This window comes from Equus quagga, chromosome 15 (assembly GCF_021613505.1).
Source record: "Equus quagga isolate Etosha38 chromosome 15, UCLA_HA_Equagga_1.0, whole genome shotgun sequence".
NCBI classification, from domain to species: domain Eukaryota; kingdom Metazoa; phylum Chordata; class Mammalia; order Perissodactyla; family Equidae; genus Equus; species Equus quagga.
In genome coordinates this window covers 3452199-3468786 of record NC_060281.1, presented here as the reverse complement: position 1 = coordinate 3468786, position 16588 = coordinate 3452199, and the positions used below count along the sequence as shown (strand labels likewise).

Below are 16588 nucleotides of genomic sequence, written 5' to 3'. Positions count from 1 at the left end.
GTCCACAGGGCCAGCCACGGAAGTCCACAGGGCCAGCCACGGAAGTCCCCATTTAATCTTTAAAGTTCTGCACGCACATTGTCAAATGATTTTCCAAACACCTCATGTAATTTTTAATGATCCTTATATTTCTGAGACAATTATGCTGTATAAACTGTGGCATTTTAAAAATATCTTGCATTTTTAAAAAGTCCTTCATTAATGACAGAAAGCTTATCATAATGTATTGGGATGGTCCTTAAATGTGTGCCTGGATTTTTTCCCTCTGATTATTTCAGGTAGGTAAGATGACTTTTGGAAAGTTTCAGCATAGTAAATAGAAGCATTAAACATGATTTTCATGGAGACAAGTTGCCTCTTTCTGATACCGTTGACTGATTCGTAAAAACATAAGCTATCTATTTGTCTTATGCAATGAGCCAAGTTTTCTTTTCTTATATGAGCAAGACACAAGCACGTGTTTAAAATCTCGTCATGAATTATTCATTTCAGCATTGATTATTATCATCTATTGAAGTCGGTTTTTAAATCCTTGCACTTCAACCCAGTGGTTACTAGGCCACTTCCTGAATAAATTGATAATTTGTATTTCTTCTTTTTTTAAAAAACGAGAGATTAAAAGTCATCTATCAAATACCATGTACTTACAAATATGCTCTAATCATGAGTGTCCAGCTTTATCGAGTTATTCTGTTGTAGCCTTGAGCTCTTTATTAAAATATCATAGTTGTGCTTCATGCCTTTTATTTTTAATTAGTAAGGGCTCTGTAGATAAAAGCATCTTTGTAAAGGGGTTTGGGAGTCTTTAACTAGCTTAATTAGTACACATCGAATGCATTAAATTTACCTAATATAGAAAAGGAAAGGAAACATGGTAAGGATCTCTGATAAAAATACTCAGATTATTTTATATAATTGGTAGAAAACTGTATTAGTATATATGCAATAACCTGTGTATCTTTGGAGATCATAGATAAACACTTTAGTTATTGTCAGAAAGTTCACAAAGCCATTTGAAGTTGTTTTCTTTCAGAGGTGAATAAATGCATTTTGGCTTCATTAAATATTTTTAATGGCAAAAAAAGACTCACCTGTCAGGATTTATACCGACACTATCAGTGGCATCTTTTTAATAGTATCCGTCTCCTAAAAATGCTATGTAAGCATAATCTACTGGGTTTTTTAAGTTCTAAACATATTTTTTTCTTTTCAGTGAAATGCTGTGGCTTTCAGTGCTGCACGCTGTCACAATGCAGGCTGTCAGAGGCTGGAGAACTAATTTAGCTGGAAATGAATTAATGCCATCCTCATCTCACATTAATTTTGTTAGAATTGTGTCTCGAGTAGAAAATGTTGGCTCTGAGTATGGAATGATGAGTTAGTTCTCCAGGCTCAATGGAGTAAAATACCCGGCGTGGAGACTGTGTCACCTTTGTGACTGGAATATCAAATGATGAGCTCTCTGTGCTGCTCAGCAGCAAAAACATCCTTGGTGCAGATTTGATCAGTTTCACCACATTCAGGATTTAAATTCATCGCTGAAATAAAGTATAGTTTGCATTGTGTACATTCTAGAGCCAAGATTTTTTGTTTCTCTTGGCACTCTTATCCATTAGTGTATATAATTTACTTTTACCCGTGGGTAAACTTTTAATCTTTTATACAATCATGACAAGACAAAGCAGAACAAATTATGATATATCTTTGTACAATAACATCTGACAGAAATTGCCCAGAGTAAATATAAAGAAAAATGCATTTGGGAAAAAAGCAATTAACTTATGTTATAATTGAGTGGAGCTTTCATAACCTGTATTGTTTTCAAAAGATTTTAAAGCCTGATATTTAATAACCATAAGTTCAGAATAAATGAGTGGTTTCATTCATTTTTTGGCTAAACATTTAATAATGTTTTTCACTCTGTAGTGATTCTTATCTTTCTAAGTAAAAAAATCAAAAAGCAGAGTTCATTATTGGAGAAAATATGAAATCTGAAATGTTATTACGCAGAGAAAAGACATGTGTGCAATGGGAAAACATCTGAAATCTTAAATATCTCTGTCAATATTTTGAGTAAAAAATGAATGTAATTGTAAAGGACGTGCTTTGTTACACATGGCTCAGTAAGGGGTACAGCCTCCCTTTCTGCTCAGTCTGGGAACATTCTCAGTGTTTGTCAGGTTGGGGTCTATCTGTTTCAAATACCTTCACTTAACACTGACTGAAGAGGGTCTCCTAACTTGGACAAAATACAACCTAAATGATGTGAGAAAGACTGAAACCACACATGGAGTTTAATGTTTGCTGTTTATTAGCAAGTTCACTGCAACATGAATGAGACTGACGTAGATGACAGATGTGGCAGCTGTGATGTCTGCGTCCACTCTCAGAACCACGGAAGGGCTGAACTCCTCAACCACGTCTGTGCGAAGGGGACTTTCTTCACCCGAGTCCTCTGCACCACTCTTATTAGTCATCCTAGTTCTCGCTTCTGCACCGCCTGCTCATTTCTGCTGTGTTTGTTTTGTAGTGATCTATATAAGGAAGGCTACTTCCTCCTATCAAGAAATATTCTAAAGGTTTTCTGTCATTGCTTGATCAAAGATTCTGTGTGCACAGCTCTGTCAACTGGCCTTCTACAGCACTTAATTGTTTCCTTCTCTTGGGCAACCTCTGCAGATCTCTGGCAGTGGCTACTGGTTTTCTGGAAATAGCTTTTCTCTATTGGGTTTGCCTCTTTGCAAGTTCAAGAGCTGAGCCTCGGGAGCTGCACTGGGGGGTGCAGAGAGGTGACCAGCCTATATGGAGCTGTCCTCATCCTGCCAAAGGATTTGGCTGTGGGGAGAAGAAATGTCCTGTCTGTGCCAGCGTCTTACAGATGTGGAGTGTGAACTGCCAGATCTTGTCCACTGTGTGTTAAACTGCTTTCTCTCTGACTCTGAAGCCGGGGCACCCTCCTCTCTGTGTTTTGTTGCTTTGCCTTTCTGATCTGAACCTGACCCAATTTCTGCTCTCCACCACGCCCATCCCCCAGCCACAGCCCTCTGGGTCTCTCCCAGCTGTGTCTTCATGTCTCCTTCAGGGCAGGGATATTTGCCAAAGGTACCCGGGCTCTTGCTGGAACCCGCCAGAAGCCCTACTCCCGTACCCTCCTCCTCTATGTACCTCTTCTCCTCTCTGCCTCAGGAGCTGGACCCAAGCTTTGGTCAGGAAGGAAACTACTTCCAAGCTTATTTTGTCATAGAAGAGCTTCGCTATGTTCCAAGTCTTTTGCTGTGTAACGCATTATTACATATCCTCTTTATGAACGTTCAGGTTTTCTGTTTGACTCCTTGATGATGCCTCTTAGTAGACATAAACTCTACTTTGAATGTCTACAGCCAAGGTGATGGTGGACTAGGCTTTTAAAAGACAACAGAACTCTAATGTTAAAGACTTGCAAATAGAAAATATAGCTTTAATTTATAGTGTCTTCAAATACTTTCAAGTCCACTGTCCATATGAGAATCTACCAGAACACAAGCTTTGTGTTCCATTAAAGTAATTTTAATACTTTAGATTAAAAATAAACTAATAGCATCTGTAATTTCTACTTAAAAATCTTTATATTATTAGCAACTTCTTAAAATAAATGTATCATGCTAAAAGTGTATCCTTTTTTCCTCAGATATCATAGATTACTTTCCTGTTTGAGATGATCAGACCTTTTTATTCTCCAATATGCACCATTCTTAAACAAAATATTTTGGTAACAGCTTGTTAGATGATGACAAACTTTACGCTGCAAAGAGCAGTAGAAAAAAATGATAGCATTATAACTTGCAGGCTTCCTTGTTTTGCCAAATATTAAGAAAGTACTGGATTAGTAACAATTCCACAACATTTATGCAGTTAAATAACGTGGCCATTTAGATCCACAGAGCTATTTACATAGTTGAGTGGCATATTTTTAAGTTGCAACGAGAAATAAAATTTTAAAAGACTGAAAAAAACCCCTGTACCTATTACTAACAAAGTTAAGGGAGAAAGTATTGATATTTATTGAGTAGCTACAATGGGCCTATTATTCTCAAACTTTTTGGATTCAGAAATACTTTACACTTTAAAAAATTATTGAGCATTCCAAAAAGTTTTTTATTTATGTGAGTCATATCTATTAATTGAAATAAAACAGAACAAATTTAAAATATGTATTAATTCATTTAAAAATAAAGATAAATCTATGACATTAATAGCAAGAAAATATTTTATGAAAAATCGCTATGCTTTCCAAAATAAAACAAAACAATAATAGGAAGAGTGGCATTGTTTGATGTTTTGCAAATATCCTTAATGTCTGGGGATATGAGAGACAGTTGGATTTCCGTATCTGCTTCTGCCTTCAGCATGTATGTTTTGCTGTGTTGACCACGATGGCATATGCTGTTTTGACTATGTGTATGGTGATGTGCTGTTTTGACGATGTATAAGAAGAAAATCAAACTTCACGCAGAGAAATGGTTCAAAAAGGAAAGAGTCTGATAATATCTTTTTCAAATAACTGTGGCTGTTATTTAGTACTACCCTGAAACTCAATAAGTGGTAGTTTCTTAAAAGTTGGCTAAAATGTAGGATTGGAAGTCATATCGATACACGTTGCACACTCGTTACATCAAAATGCATTGGTCTATTTTGCACTTCAAATGGATCTTTTACCTGTGCATGATTCTGACCTTGGGGACCCCTGAAAATGTTCCGGGTGTCCCATGGGATTCCTGGACCACACTTTGAGAATCACTTGCTGGTCATTGCTTTTGCAAACCAAAAACATGATATGAAGTAAATCCTATTATCCGCTGTTTGCAGATTATGAATCTGACTCTAATAAGCGGCAGTGCCCGGACTTTATATTCCAGCTGGCCTGGGTTAGCATCCCAACTCTACCACTTAACAGCTGTGGGATTCAAACGTTCCATGCTCACCTCAGTATACCACAGTCATGCAAACACACAATGTGTAGGATTTCATTTGTAAGAACATATCAAAGTCAGCTCCCCCCAGTTTCCTTTTTGCAAGTTACTCAATTTTGTTTGAACTCCATCTTAAGTGAAAATTAGCCCCGCACAGTTTTTAGACATATGGACTCTTGGGGCTAGATTTTCTCAGTTCAAACCCAGATTATGTCTTTTTCTATCTATGTGATCTTGAGTCCTCATGCCCTTTATGAATTTGTGAGAATTAAATAAGTAATATATGTTAAATCCTTAGAATAGTGTCTGCATTTTATAAGGGCTAGATGAATGCATGCTATTTTTTACTATTATTAATATTGTTATTGTCATTGTTGTTATTATTGATCCTGTGGCCCTTGGCCACTCTTGCTTTCTCAGAAGTGAGTCAGGAACTGTCCTGCCCTGACGCCCAACCACAGAAGACTTATTTCAAACTCTCCGACTTATCCTATGGAAACCCCCTTACCGGGTTTAAGGAGAAGGAGAAGGTACCCACATCCCAGCAACACTTTCTCTCTGGGGGCGTGAGACCTCATATGACTCTTTCCAGACTAATGTGTTCACAAACCCCCTCCTTTCCACCCTCTAACCAACTTTGCTTTCCTTGATCTATCCCAAAGTTATGGCATTCGTTTTCAACCATTTCTTTGTAAAATCTGTCAGTGGGGATGTGTCGCTCCCTCACCTTGGTGTCTGATATCTATTCTATAGACACCATGGATGAAAGAGAAACAGGAGTGTCCCGTCCTGGTATTCCATTACACAAACAATAACAAATAATAGTAATAAAATAGTAGTATAATAGTACTACACAAACATAACGATTCAGGAGAATGCAGAAGGGAGCTGAGACACTTGTGTGCTTATTGTACAGCGAGCAGTGTTAACTCTTTTACAGACATAATCTCCTTTAATCTTCTCAGTGATTCTGGGAAGAAAGTATTATCCCCTTTTACAGAGGTGGGGTTAGGCGCACCAAGGCTCAGAGAGATCAAGTAATGTTGCAAAGCACAAAAGTATCAAAATGTGACAATGTCTGCCCCAGCTGCCAGAACTAAGTTTGCCCGGCTCTTATGTATTAAATTTCCCTCCCCTTACTTTCTTTTGTTCTGACTTTTAGTTTTAAAGGTCAAATATGTACGAAAGATTGTTCAGAGAGCAGCAGCCCCTGTCCCCCTCCTCTTTCCACTACGGCTGCCACTTTTACTTCTTTTGGATCATTCATTTAGCATTTACCTTCGTATCTTTACATTCCATGTTTGTATCGCTTCCTCTTGAGCTTCAGTTTTAGAAATGATTTCTTAACTTTCCACTACAGAAAGTTAACCTTGCTCCTCTTTTCTTTCCCGGTCCCTGGTACAGACATGCACACCCTCCAAGCTTCTTTTGTAAAATTGTGTCATAGTTTTGGTGTAGATAAATGTCAAGTTTTTACATTATTATGACTACATAAATGCAGTGCACAGCCATCATTACTTTTCCTTATATGTACCACTTTTTGCTTTCCCTTAACAATTATTACATTTTTCATTTCATTACAATTTTCATATCATAAGTTATGTGCATACTTACCGCCATTCCAATCACAAAATATTTGCCAATTATCTATGTTTTCCCACAAGACATTCTATAAGGGATGTTGCAAATAAACGAATCATTTTCTTTTCATTAATTATCTCATTCTATTTACCACCTATGTAGATTTTCAGAGATATTTTAAGTATTCATAAATCCAATTATATAGTACAGATGAAAGAAATGGTCAGATATATTCATTTAAGAAAAAATTATTGACAAGAATTTTCATTCTAAGTTAATATTAAAAGTTAGTTGTCATTAAAGTTATATTTATGAAGTAATACAGTCTATACCGTTTCTCATTGTATATTGACTGCAACAAGTTTAAGATAATTTGGAATACTTTAGCAATTAGAACAAGTTACATTGTCATTTCATGGTAAAATGAATATATCTATTAAAATGATTATGAATCATAGTTACTGATATTCAATAAATGTTACAATCATCTTTAAGTGAAATGCAATCAATTTACTATCACACATTCTAAAATTCTATATGGCCAAGTACATAAAAGTTGTTTGTTGATGAATACACTTAAGACTACCCACAGGGACACATTAAAATCAAACGCTCAGATATCTATCTTATTTAGAGAAGGAATTTTTCTGGATAGCAGAGTTTTCCAAATTCTTGATGATTGTTGCCTATAAGCACAGAAATTAGTTTAACTAGCCACGCCAAAACTGCTCGACACTCAACCCTGCCTTCCTGAAAAGAGAACAGCCTTTTTGAAAGCTCATAGTAAACTTTTAATTTATTGTGCCAGTGATACTTGTAGGGTAAAATGATGAGTGAATGGCACATGCCTTATACTAAATATTTCTAGATCTCTGTGCTGTTTGAGTTGTGTTTTTTTTCTTCATTGGATTTGCTTTCAGCTTACCAAAGTTCATTATAATTCAGTGTGTCTTCCTTTATCATCTCTTCTGCTTTCTCAAAATTGGTTGCTTCTCTTCGGCTTTGGGCTTTCTATCATATAATCAAAATAATTTGATCAGGTAAAAACTAATAGTGCAGATATTTCGGCTCTTATATGCATAAATTGCACCTAGCTTAGTGCATGGGTTTGTAATATTTATTTGGACTGCCCAGAATATGTTGATTACTTAATTCATAGATTTGGCTAAATCTATGTATAATTAAGTGTGCCATGTAAGTGACTTGTTAGCAACTGCCAGTTGCTAGCTGTCCCCCTATATGGTCTCTCCTTCTACAATAATAGAGCTGTCACCTTCTCTACACCTGGGGCCAAGGCAACCAGGAAGGAGCAGCGTGTGACTAAGCTCTGGGCAGTGGGATGGAGGGACAGTGTGCCATTTTCAGGACACAGCCTTACAGGAAGCAGTGTGGTTTTCCTGCCCTGCTGTCATCTTGCTGCTTGGAACTCAGAACTCCTCCCAGACTGAGAGAGGATGGGAGTCCCAGCCTAGGGAGGGTGGAGCAGAGCCCTGACAATGCAGCCGCTGAACTGAGAGCAAAATAAACTACTTCTGTTTTGTTTAAGCTGCTGCTATTTGGGGTCTATGTCACGTGTATGTTCATTAATCCTAGTTAGTATAAGTGAATAGTTAATTGCGTGAAGACGGCTTCTCTGTTCAAGGACTGGCCAGTTCATTAGTGCTGGGAGCCCTTGGGTTCAGTTAAAACCTTGGTAGATTTTATTTAAATCCTACCTATTCAGGCCCTGAGGTTTGAAACATTGGTTTATTTAAGATAGCTGGTTGTCTTTAGCTTATTAATTTGTAGGACCATAAATAAAGCCGGTAGTTCCTGAACAAGGCATTGATTAGAGCAGGACTATTTTTCTCAATCTCCTTAGGTTCTGATTTCCACTGAAAAACAATATTCCCTAAATTCTCATTATTTTGGCATTTTGAAGGATTTAAACGACTGATGAACTTGCCCGCCTTCTATTCTGGAGGCTAAATCTTGGTCTGCTAACTTATCTGTACCTCTGATTTCACCTACCTCTTCTCCAAAGGTACATTCAAAAAATAAAATAAGAGGACCAACACTAACTTGAATCTTGGTGTAACCCCAGTTTACTGAGGAGTTTCAACTCAGTGGGATGTTTAAATATTAAACGGGTTTTTTTTTTCCTTTAATCTTTCGATTGTCCTCAGACCCTTTCCTATCCACTAAGAATATTTTGGATATGTCACTCAATTTTTCTGTGAATTTGGTTATTAAAAGCCCTGTTCAGGTAAAAATTTTATCTCAAACTTGATTAAAATGCCATTTTCTCTTCTTTCCCAGCACAAACTCGAGCAGGGCTGAGGGCCTGCAGTGGGAAGGGAAGGGAGGATCTGCCTTGTCGCCTCAGCTCGCTCTTCTGGGATCACCTTTTCCATGAGGACCAGATGCTGGTTCTCCTGTGAGATGCGTGTATGCTTGCTTTGCGGGGTCCTGCGGGGCCTTCCTGCTGGGCGGTTCCCTGGTGTGGGAGAGGGCGATGACTCAGGAGCAGGGCCCTGCAGCCCACTCACACTCTAACTGCAGGGGTCCCTTCATCTCGAGGGAGCTCTCTTGGGTGCACAACCAGCAGAATGACTCAAGTCCCCCACCCTCTTCAGTGTCCCCATGGCCCATGGCAACTCACGCATCTTTCTGTGCCAGATGTGGGCATGTGGGTGGTCCAGCCCTGCTTGTCCATCTGCCCTTCTGCTGTCTCTCCAATTTCGTTTTGCTCACAGAGGCCTGAGTCAGAATAAATCTATTATCTAAGCAGATCTCCAGCCAGGCAGAGGCAGGGCAGGCTTTCTTCTCCTTTCCTCCATGGCCAGGAGAGGGAATTGCCTCTTACCAGTAACACAAACTTTTTCACAAGACTTGACGACCCTCACGCCACCTCTGCGCCTCTTCCCTATAATTATCAGACGGGGATAAGAGGGGTTCGGAAAACCCTTGCTTCCTAGAGACCAGTGTGGGACGGACCTGGGCCCATTACAGGAGCCTGTCTTCAGAAGGCAGGTTACTGAAAAATTATTTGTGTCCAGGTTGCCACTGGTCCCACTCAAAACGCTGTCACCTTTAGGAAGATGTTCCTGGTGGGGACTGCTTGCCATTTTATACAGAATAATACAACCTTTAAACCCCAAACACAAAATTGGCTTAAGCAATTATACAGTAGTTTCAGAAAACACATTTAAAACCAACGTATTTATTTTCCCTTAGCCTCAAAATGCCTATTTTTAAGGGAGTATAAAATGCTGCTATTTTTAGGTTTTATTTTGGAAAAACTAGTTTAGGGAATTGTCATAACCTTGGTAACTATTATTATCTTTATCTGAGATGTTTTGAATAAATATTATGATATGCATTTGTGTGATATTTCTGTGTAGACATGCGCCAGATGGGTGATGACATGCGGCCTTGTAATACAATAATACTGACTCATGGAAGGGTGGTGACGGAGCAGTGTTTTGTATACCGAGTAGCTCTGGAGACAAGACTTACAGATAGTGTGTGGGGGTGTGTGTTTGTGTATGCATGTGTGTGTATGTGTGTGCGCGTTTGTGTGTTTTAACTTCATCTCAGCATCCCATCCATGCTATGCTTTGGTTTTGCTGACACCCTCTCAAAACAAAATGAATCCTTTCCAGAAGATCCCAATGAAACTAATGAGTTTAACCTCAAAGATTTTATCCTTCTCAGCAGTCAACTGGAAGCTAAAGTACATCAGAGAGAAACTAATTACAAGATGCTTGCATTTCAATTATTTCTGCATTTATCATTGCAATTACTAATTTCATCTGTCTCTCACTTGCTAAATATAGGAAAATGAAAGACAAAGATCCCAAATTCATAATCCCTTTGGAAATGTAAATAGTCTATAGTTAATATACACAGTTCTTTACATATTTATAATTTTAACTATGACTACAACCATAGTTACAATTACTTAGAGAGATTTTTCTCTAATAGGAAATTCAAGGAGTATCTTTAGTTGTTTTGAGTATGCCAAATGCATGGTTCAAATTTAGAGTGATAATTATATCTATAGAAGCTTAAATTTCTAGACTGGAAAAGCTGCAAGAGAAATCAAGCAAGAAAATCAAAGATCGATTTGAGCATTTATGATGCAAAAAATAAAAGCTGATGGGAAAACCTAGTAAACAGCATTTGTATAGTCAAATCAGATCATTCAATTATAAATACAATGTAAAAGCAAAAACAATATTCCCAAGATAAAGAAAATGAAAAAATCTATGTTTTCAATTTATTTAGAATTCTGATATCACTGTCACATATAAAAAGATAATAAAGAGTTATTTTTAACTTCAACTTTATGTAAGAGACACATACACACACAGCTTTGAAGAAAAGGCAGAATTCTTGTGCCCTGGAAGGCAAACTCGTCTTCCCTAATTTAGTGAGCCACATCATTCATTGTATGTTCTATGTCTGAAACCAGTGCGTCATTTTTCTCAAGTTTCCCATGAGAAGTGTACTGCCACACGGGTATTAGAGATGAGTTTTAGGGCCTGGGCTCTGGATGAAAGCTTAGAACTCTGGTCCAGGAGTCACCAACTGGAGGCTCATAGACAGCATTCAACCATGTTGTGCTTGGCCTATTTAGTATTTTAAACATTTGGAAATTTCACATAGAAATCTTGATTCTCAGCTTGTTTTGAAAATACACTGGCTTGTCTAGCCATTAGTTGAAGCGGAGTTAACAACTCTTCCCTTTAGAAGGGGCAGGTGCTCTCTGGCTCTCCACAGCCCCATCATCCCTACTGTCTTGCAAACAGTAGGCTCCATTGTTTAGTACCTGCATGACCTCCAAAGACATTTGAGTTTGACCCTCGTCTAGCCTCTTTTACAGATGAAAACATTGTGTTCTCGTTGATACCCCGAGTTTTCTAAGCAATAAAATACAATGGTTAAGAATGTGGTCTCTGCTGTCAGTCTGTGTGAGTTCAAATCCCAGCTCAGCAACTCACTGGTTCTGTGATGTTGAGCAAGTTATTGAACATTTCTGGGCCTCAGTTTCCTCATCTCTAAAGAAGGAAAATAGCACATGCCTCATTGGGTTTTGTGAAGCTGGATCAGTACATATGTGTGGCGTGCTTAAAACAGTGCCTAGCAGAGTTTCATTCTGTCTAGGGGTTTGCTGTTGTTATTGCATCACTCTACAGAAGTTGGAGCCCGGAGCAGCCTGCTTAAAGGGTGCATCCATCTGTGGCTGGGCTCTAAACTGAGGTACCCTCATGCAGCCCTGTCCCTTTAGTTCTCCCTCTGGTCAGTTGTGTCCCAGCTCAGAGCACTGAGGGGAGGTTTAGGCACCTTGGTGTTTGTGATCTCTCACTGCCCGTGGACAATGTGGTCCTGGATATGAGAAAAGTTCTAATGTTGGTGGAAATCCAGTCCCATCAGATAAAAGATCAGAGACAAAAGTCATCCAGAAGAATTATGTGTTATACTTATGAACAGCTTTATTTCTTTAAGAAATTATAGAGATAGAAAAGTCATTTATGATTTCACCTTCAGTTGTCAGTTGCAAGAAGGAGGAAGAACTTCATGTTTTTTTCCATTTCTATTTGAAAAATGTATAATTAATATTAACATTTTGGAAAGCTAGAAACCACTCACTGAGGAGGAAAAGGACATGCACTCCTTTTCATAATATTCTTGACTTAGGTGTATTTAAATGGTCTCTATTAGAATAGTATTGATTGCACTGAGGAAAAAAGCTTCTTTTTTTCTGATTGTTTGTATAACAGATTTCATGCTCAATAAAGAATAACTCCATGTGATTTTTGAACAAACATTTATGACCTATCATAAGCATTTTTCTTGTTGACAAAATTGTTTGTGACAGAATTAAAATATGTATGCCTTTTTCCCATATTTTATATTTGGAGTTGACTTGACACCCTGAACACCAATCCAGAGGCTCTGTTTCTTTAAAAACATTCTTCCTTTTTGAAATAAATGGTAAAGGATTTAAGAGTGTTGTTCACATGCATTAGTTTATTCTCTAACAAAAAGGGCTTAAAAGTCCTTCATAGAAAGGGGAAAGTTTTATATTCAACATACATATTGGACAAACGTCATACTTATCAACATGTGGACAAACGTCATACTTATCAACATGTGGGTCTCCCATTACCCCCCAGTCAAATTTGTTTTTTCACCCTTAAAATCTACTAAGAGGCTAGAGAGCGTTTTTACAGAGTAAATAATACTTCCCTGAAGTTAAGTCGATTCCTTCTTTTGGCTAGATCTTTTTATTCATAAGATTATCTCTGATGCTTAAACTTGTGCTAGGGTTTTATATAACAAATTAAATTATTTTTTCATGCCTTATAAATGATTTTTTGATCAAATTTTATAAACTGTTTTTTTCTTTGTGTACCTTTCTTATAAATGAAATGTGGTAAATATTCATGTGTAGGCTCTAACACTTGGATAATGGTTGGAAAGCTTCCTCTAATTCAGTTAAGGCAATATTTACAATATTTGTAGCAGCCAGTGACTCCTGTCAGGTTGCCGAAACTGAGAGCTTCTTTGAAGATAAGTCTGTGAGCCTCAGGTAGCATTTGTTTGCCTCTGGAAATACTGTGTGATGACTTAGCCACCTGTTATTTATTTTATATAATGCAATAGCTAAGTTGATACTGATAGGAAAAAAAGAAAGAAAGGAGAAAATGGAGATAACAATTGTCAGGAATATATGATTTCAACAAAAGACACAACCAAGAAAATAATTTTTAAAAAGGAAATTAATGAGAAGAGAAAGCAAGAAATAGAAGAGCGGTCAATTTGTTGGATTGAAAGTCTGATAGTCCTATTTTTTAAGCTTCATCTTCCTTTAATTCCTTAATTAAGTAATAGCATTGTTATAGTCTCCATGTTAGGCTTTGCCAGTGGTTAGTATTTTGGTATATAAAATGCACCAAAAAGATTGGTCAAATGCCTGGGAGAATGAATTATTTACTAATGTTGTGATTTATTTTACCTTATCATTTAAATTAAGGATATAATTCTTAAAATAACATGCCCATAAAACTGTAGTACACACTAGTTTTATGGTTTATGTGGCTATATTTGCTTTTCAGTGTTACCCCAAATATGACTTCAGATGGGTTTCCTAGAGCTTGGCTGCTCTGACAGGAAAGTCACAGCGGTTCTAGGTTGGTGGCCCATCTGCAGACACCTTGACAAGTTCCAGGGCTTCAACTAGAATTTTAATGGATTTTACTGTTGTTTGAGCAAGCTCAAACATTCTTGAATTATTCTACCAAAAAATCCTCCTGAAAAACATATATATAAAATATAATATATATATATTACCAAGAAAGAGGTTAAGAGAGAAATGTGTTGAATACGTGGGTATTTAGACTCATAAAAGCACTTACTAAATGGTGACAGACTGAACCTTATCCACTTTCCACCAAACCCGAACCACGTATTCCTCTATGTCCTTAGCTGTTGGAAGACATGCTGACTTTTGGAAAACAGCATTGCTGAAAAAAAAAGAACTGAGATAGCCATTTATAAATTGAGTTTCCAGTTACTAAAACTGTGCCAAACCCTTCAAGATGTCTTAAAGTATATACTATTAATATGTAGTATGAGAAATGCACTGGCTTTGTATAAGCCAGAAGTAGTCTCGGCAAAGAAAATGAATGAAAATCATTTCTAAACAGCAGGGGAGCGTGTTCTGGTTTTAGGTTTGGCTACTTTCTGTAAGATTGTAGTTTGGTGATAGCCATATTTCAATTTTTTTTCTTTCTGAAAGCTAATGAAAATCCCCCGGCTCTAATGCCATTAATCCCTGGAGAAGAAAGAATTGGGGCACCATTTAGTATAACAGCTGTGCTTGCTCTGAGTGCCAGCGCTGAGGGAGGGGCCGTGTGTTGGCAGCAGATTCAATGAGGAGAGTCGAGATGCCGTGAGGAAAGGCTCTCCTTGCCCCAAGGGGACGTGTCCTGATAAACCAAGACCTTCCATTGTTATTTTCAATAACGGTGAAGTGATCAAACGTAAGATTCAACCCTAAATTATTGGCTCTGAATTCCAACAGTGAAAAGCATGAGATATCATTACAACATCTAAGTTTCTTCACCAAAGAAGCAATAGCAATATAATCGTCACTCTTGCGGAGGGGCGTGAGAAGGAAAGTGAAATAACTAACGATAAGTTCATTATACTAGGAAATTGGGTTAAACATTCAAAATGCTTATATTACATTTCTCTAAAGGTAATTCAGTCTGTTTTGAAGGATGTTTTTATTTTACAAAAATTTAGCGTATGTTCTCTCTTCATTCCAAATTAGTTAACATAACTCAGAAAATCCTAAATATTAAATGAAAACTCTAAAATTATATTGGTTGTTAAATAGTATAATTAGAATGATTCAATACTGAAGATCTCTGGATGCTGCTATTCCACACGGCACATTTTGTGTCAACTCTGATATTTGACTTTCCAGAATGGTGGCTTTGTATATTTCTTATGCCCTGTGACACTGTTGATACTGTTAGGATTTTTCTGATATGATGGGATAATATTCTCTATAATAAATGCCGCCATTTATAAATGTGATTTTTTGCAAGCATAAAAATGCATGATTTCACATAAATATCACTACTGTAACTGTTTTCTTAAAACATGACCTTCTGGGAAATAACGTTATGCCCTCCTGATTTATTATTATATTTCTAGGTAACACCTTCAGTTTCTAGGCTTGAGTCTTATGACTGTAAATTCTTCAAAACTATGAATTATGGATTATGAATTATGAACTGTAAGCTCTTAAATATACTTCTTAAAATTCCTACTTCAAGGAGCATTTAGTCTGGATAACAGCCTGGCCTCTAAGAAACTTAATAATAAATAAAATTTTCTGTTTCCTGAACTAGCTTTGTATGAATGAATACATTAAGCTTCATATTTAGGCAAACTTGAAAATGCTATTTATGTACCTTAAACAAAACCGTATGATGTTAGGAAGATTGCAAAAGCCAATATTAATATTTTGGTAACTCAAATGTATCGAGCCAGATCCTCGCAGAATCCCGTCTGTGAAATGCAAATAAAGCCACTGTTATTAACATTGACGACTGTAGATTAAATAGCTATTAGCAACTTTCATGAAATTTGCAACTCAGTTGTTCAGTTAAGCAGTCCATCTCTGAACGCGTCCTCCTACCTTTGTGATCATGATTCACTTAGTACATTTTTTGGTGTTTGCTCTTCAGAAATCTGAACTTGAAGAGTCATGAGCAAAGTATGATGATGACTGAACATTATACTATAGTATAATAGTATATTAAAACATTATACCATGTGGAGCAAAAGTACTATAAGCTAAAAGCCAGCTTGGTCCCACGTGCCTAGTGTTGCCTGTGAAAACCTGTGTTAGGATAAATGCTCCTGATAGCAGACACTTCCTGTTCCATCAGGGCCTTGATGACATCCCCTCTCAAGCATTCGTGTGAGTAGAATGAAGTGTTTTCTTTACTTCTTTCTTTTTTCTCCAAAGCAAAGCTGTAAAAAGAACATTGGGTCTTCGCTCTCTTTGTTATCAGTGCTTGGCTAAATCAGCTGATAGATTTGCTAGAATTAAATGGGAAGCTGAAAGAGAGCCATTGCACATAGAACAGGTGGTTCTCCCAAGCTAACAACACGGTCCTAAGATCGCATCTAGCAACAATTGCGCATCCTTGCTTAGAAATAGAAGAAATAGCCCAATTCAATTACCAGGCACTCCTCCTCTTCCTGACGCATGCCTGTCGTTCATTGAGCTTTTATTTTGTTTCAGTCCTTGTGCTGACACAACATGCCTGTGAGAACACGGTTTTATTGTTGCCATTTTAAGGATTAAGGAAATGGAGTATCTTACTGAAGTACACAGAAAGGTGGAACTTGTGTCCCTGCTTTCTGGGTTCCAAAGTGTTAGAGTATTTTAAATATTAACTATGCTGATACTATTTTAATCACATTGAAAAATAAAAACAGGGGCCTGCCGGGTGGTGTAGTGGTTAACTTCCCATGCCCTGCCGGGTGGT

General features: G+C 37.4%; 1 protein-coding gene across 5 annotated transcripts in view; it reads left to right on the top strand.

The window, feature by feature from the left end:
• Positions 1 to 16588, top strand: part of ADGRB3 (adhesion G protein-coupled receptor B3) — a 643872-nt gene that overhangs the window by 184664 nt on the left and 442620 nt on the right. The window lies entirely within an intron of this gene.